Below are 5,890 nucleotides of genomic sequence, written 5' to 3'. Positions count from 1 at the left end.
AACAGGTTGATCAGAACAACCACTTTTCAGAGCATTCCTAATTGCTGAACGGTGTGCAGACATCCGTTCTTTAAATTTACGTTCGGTCTTTCCCACGTAGCTAAGGCCACATGGGCAAATAAGTTGATAGACAACAAAAGTAGAATTACATGTTAACAAATGTTTAATATAAATAATTTTACCCGTATGAGGATGTGCAAAGCTGCTACCAGCCAGAAGAAATTGGCAGGTAACACATGTACAACGTACACAGCCAGTCTGTTGTAAAGTGGGGGAGTTTTTAGCAACATCAGATTTCACAAGGAAATCACGTAAATTACGGCCACGGGAATAACAAGGCATAAGACGGGTATGATATTAGAGGGGGTGATCGATCACGCAAACTATTACAATGTGAGACCCGTTGGATCATGCGTTTGGGTGTTCTAGCTCCTAAGGGTCTGAATGACGGTATTTCATATGCTTGTTTCTATTGATTATGCATTTGGTCCTGGCCCTACATGCTGCTCTATTTGTATGTTATATATTGATTTATTAGCTTGTATAATAATGCTTATCTACTATATTGATTTTTCAATGTGTTATTTATGCTATTACGCTATTATATCCATTCTGTAGTATGCTTCTGTATTACTTCCGCTTATTTCCTGTTTTTAATATCACCATGGTGATGTGGTTGTAATGGTGTTCATTCATTGGTGTTTAGATTTATGATGTCATCATCTGCTGCCGCTGGGCGGGTGCTTTGTCCCGAGCCCGGCGTCTGGCGTGGTTTCAATGTTTTAATTCACTTGCTATAAAGGTATGTACATGTTGTTTTTATTCTTTAATAAAGTCTGACGACAGTGCTGGGGCACTGAAACGTTACTATATAGACGTGACCGCGTTGTGTCCGTTATTGGAAGCCGTGAGTGCCGCACCTCCATTCTATTATATATATATATATATATATATATATATATTAGAGATGAGCGGGTTCGGTTCCTCTGAATCCGAACCCGCCCGAACTTCATGTTTTTTTACACGGGTCCGAGCGACTCGGATCTTCCCGCCTTGCTCGGTTAACCCGAGCGCGCCCGAACGTCATCATCACGCTGTCGGATTCTCGCGAGGCTCGGATTCTATCGCGAGACTCGGATTCTATATAAGGAGCCGCGCGTCGCCGCCATTTTCACACGTGCATTGAGATTGATAGGGAGAGGACGTGGCTGGCGTCCTCTCCGTTTAGAAATAGATAGGAGAGTGAGAGTGAGACACTTCATTCACTGGAGCTTAGGAGGAGTACTCAGAGAGTGCAGAATTTTGCTGATAGTAGTTAGTTAGTTATACTAGTGACTGACCAGTGAGACCACCAGTGCAGTTTTATTATTATTTAATATAATCCGTTCTCTGCCTGAAAAAAACGATACACAGTGACTCAGTCACATACCAAATCTGTGCTCAGCCCAGTGTGCTGCATCATCTATGTATAATATCTGACTGTGCTCACACAGCTTAATTGTGGGGGAGACTGGGGAGCAGTTATAGGTTATAGCAGGAGCCAGGAGTACATATTAAACAGTGCACACTTTTGCTGCCAGAGTGCCACTGCCAGTGTGACTGACCAGTGACCTGACCACACTGACCACCAGTATATTGTGATTGTCTGCCTGAAAAAGTTAAACACTCGTCGTGTGACTTGTGTGGTGTTTTTTTATTCTATAAAAAACTCATTCTGCTGACAGACAGTGTCCAGCAGGTCCGTCATTATATAATATATACCTGTCCGGCTGCAGTAGTGATATATATATATTTTTTATATCATTATTTATCATCCAGTCTATACTAGCAGCAGACACAGTACGGTAGTTCACGGCTGTAGCTACCTCTGTGTCGGCACTCGGCAGTCCATCCATAATTGTATACCACCTACCCGTGGTTTTTTTTTCTTTCTTCTTTATACATACTACATCTCATTATCATCCAGTCTATATTAGCAGCAGACACAGTACAGTACGGTAGTCCACGGCTGTAGCTATCTCTGTGTCGGCACTCGGCAGTCCATCCATAATTGTATACCACCACCTACCCGTGTTTTTTTTTTTCTTTCTTCTTTATACATACTACATCTCATTATCATCCAGTCTATATTAGCAGCAGACACTGTACGGTAGTCCACGGCTGTAGCTACCTCTGTGTCGGCACTCGGCAGTCCATCCATAATTGTAAACCACCTACCCGTGGTTTTTTTTTTCTTTCTTCTTTATACATACTACATCTCATTATCAACCAGTCTATATTAGCAGCAGACACAGTACGGTAGTCCACGGCTGTAGCTACCTCTGTGTCGGCACTCGGCAGTCCATCCATAATTGTATACCACCTACCCGTGGTTTTTTTTTCTTTCTTCTTTATACATACTACATCTCATTATCATCCAGTCTATATTATCAGCAGACACAGTACGGTAGTCCACGGCTGTAGCTACCTCTGTGTCGGCACTCGGCAGTCCATCCATAATTGTATACCACCTACCCGTGTTTTTTTTTTCTTTCTTCTTTATACATACTACATCTCATTATCATCCAGTCTATATTAGCAGCAGACACAGTACGGTAGTCCACAGCTGTAGCTACCTCTGTGTCGGCACTCGGCAGTCCATCCATAATTGTATACCACCTACCCGTGGTTTTTTTTTTCTTTCTTCTTTATACATACTACATCTCATTATCAACCAGTCTATATTAGCAGCAGACACAGTACGGTAGTCCACGGCTGTAGCTACCTCTGTGTCGGCACTCGGCAGTCCATCCATAATTGTATACCACCTACCCGTGGTTTTTTTTTTCTTTCTTCTTTATACATACTACATCTCATTATCAACCAGTCTATATTAGCAGCAGACACAGTACGGTAGTCCACGGCTGTAGCTACCTCTGTGTTGGCACTCGGCAGTCCATCCATAATTGTATACCACCTACCCGTGGTTTTTTTTTTCTTTCTTCTTTATACATACTACATCTCATTATCAACCAGTCTATATTAGCAGCAGACACAGTACGGTAGTCCACGGCTGTAGCTACCTCTGTGTCGGCACTCGGCAGTCCATCCATAATTGTATACCACCTACCCGTGGTTTTTTTTTTCTTTCTTCTTTATACATACTACATCTCATTATCAACCAGTCTATATTAGCAGCAGACACAGTACGGTAGTCCACGGCTGTAGCTACCTCTGTGTCGGCACTCGGCAGTCCATCCATAATTGTATACCACCTACCCGTGTTTTTTTTTTTCTTTCTTCTTTATACATACTACATCTCATTATCAACCAGTCTATATTAGCAGCAGACACAGTACGGTAGTCCACGGCTGTAGCTACCTCTGTGTCGGCACTCGGCAGTCCATCCATAATTGTATACCACCTACCCGTGGTTTTTTTTTTCTTTCTTCTTTATACATACTACATCTCATTATCAACCAGTCTATATTAGCAGCAGACACAGTACGGTAGTCCACGGCTGTAGCTACCTCTGTGTCGGCACTCGGCAGTCCATCCATAATTGTATACCACCTACCCGTGGTTTTTTTTTTCTTTCTTCTTTATACATACTACATCTCATTATCAACCAGTCTATATTAGCAGCAGACACAGTACGGTAGTCCACGGCTGTAGCTACCTCTGTGTCGGCACTCGGCAGTCCATCCATAATTGTATACCACCTACCCGTGGTTTTTTTTTTCTTTCTTCTTTATACATACTACATCTCATTATCAACCAGTCTATATTAGCAGCAGACACAGTACGGTAGTCCACGGCTGTAGCTACCTCTGTGTCGGCACTCGGCAGTCCATCCATAATTGTATACTAGTATCCATCCATCTCCATTGTTTACCTGAGGTGCCTTTTAGTTGTGCCTATTAAAATATGGAGAACAAAAATGTTGAGGTTCCAAAATTAGGGAAAGATCAAGCTCCACTTCCACCTCGTGCTGAAGCTGCTGCCACTAGTCATGGCCGAGACGATGAAATGCCAGCAACGTCGTCTGCCAAGGCCGATGCCCAATGTCATAGTACAGAGCATGTCAAATCCAAAACACCAAATATCAGTAAAAAAAGGACTCCAAAACCTAAAAGAAAATTGTCGGAGGAGAAGCGTAAACTTGCCAATATGCCATTTACCACACGGAGTGGCAAGGAACGGCTGAGGCCCTGGCCTATGTTCATGGCTAGTGGTTCAGCTTCACATGAGGATGGAAGCACTCAGCCTCTCGCTAGAAAAATGAAAAGACTCAAGCTGGCAAAAGCAGTAGCACCGCAAAGAACTGTGCGTTCTTCGAAATCCCAAATCCACAAGGAGAGTCCAATTGTGTCGGTTGCGATGCCTGACCTTCCCAACACTGGACGTGAAGAGCATGCGCCTTCCACCATTTGCACGCCCCCTGCAAGTGCTGGAAGGAGCACCCGCAGTCCAGTTCCTGATAGTCAGATTGAAGATGTCAGTGTTGAAGTACACCAGGATGAAAAGGATATGGGTGTTGTTGGCGCTGGGGAGGAAATTGACCAGGAGGATTCTGATGGTGAGGTGGTTTGTTTAAGTCAGGCACCCGGGGAGACACCTGTTGTCCGTGGGAGGAATATGGCCACTGACATGCCTGGTGAAAATACCAAAAAAATCAGCTCTTCGGTGTGGAAGTATTTCAACAGAAATGCGGACAACAGGTGTCAAGCCGTGTGTTGCCTTTGTCAAGCTGTAATAAGTAGGGGTAAGGACGTTAACCACCTCGGAACATCCTCCCTTATACGTCACCTGCAGCGCATTCATAATAAGTCAGTGACAAGTTCAAAAACTTTGGGCGACAGCGGAAGCAGTCCACTGACCAGTAAATCCCTTCCTCTTGTAACCAAGCTCACGCAAACCACCCCACCAACTCCCTCAGTGTCAATTTCCTCCTTCCCCAGGAATGCCAATAGTCCTGCATGCCATGTCACTGGATATTCTGATGATTCCTCTCCTGCCTGGGATTCCTCCGATGCATCCTTGCGTGTAACGCCTACTGCTGCTGGCGCTGCTGTTGTTGCTGCTGGGAGTCGATGGTCATCCCAGAGGGGAAGTCGTAAGCCCACTTGTACTACTTCCAGTAAGCAATTGACTGTTCAACAGTCCTTTGCGAGGAAGATGAAATATCACAGCAGTCATCCTGCTGCAAAGCGGATAACTGAGGCCTTGACAACTATGTTGGTGTTAGACGTGCGTCCGGTATCCGCCGTTAGTTCACAGGGAACTAGACAATTTATTGAGGCAGTGTGCCCCCGTTACCAAATACCATCTAGGTTCCACTTCTCTAGGCAGGCGATACCGAGAATGTACACGGACGTCAGAAAAAGACTCACCAGTGTCCTAAAAAATGCAGTTGTACCCAATGTCCACTTAACCACGGACATGTGGACAAGTGGAGCAGGGCAGGGTCAGGACTATATGACTGTGACAGCCCACTGGGTAGATGTATGGACTCCCGCCGCAAGAACAGCAGCGGCGGCACCAGTAGCAGCATCTCGCAAACGCCAACTCTTTCCTAGGCAGGCTACGCTTTGTATCACCGGTTTCCAGAATACGCACACAGCTGAAAACCTCTTACGGCAACTGAGGAAGATCATCGCGGAATGGCTTACCCCAATTGGACTCTCCTGTGGATTTGTGGCATCGGACAACGCCAGCAATATTGTGTGTGCATTAAATATGGGCAAATTCCAGCACGTCCCATGTTTTGCACATACCTTGAATTTGGTGGTGCAGAATTTTTTAAAAAACGACAGGGGCGTGCAAGAGATGCTGTCGGTGGCCAGAAGAATTGCGGGACACTTTCGGCGTACAGGCACCACGTACAGAAGACTGGAGCACCACCAAAAAC

Source organism: Pseudophryne corroboree, chromosome 4, assembly GCF_028390025.1.
Source record: "Pseudophryne corroboree isolate aPseCor3 chromosome 4, aPseCor3.hap2, whole genome shotgun sequence".
Classification (NCBI taxonomy): Eukaryota; Metazoa; Chordata; class Amphibia; order Anura; family Myobatrachidae; genus Pseudophryne; species Pseudophryne corroboree.
Note: the sequence above shows the minus strand (reverse complement) of the source record.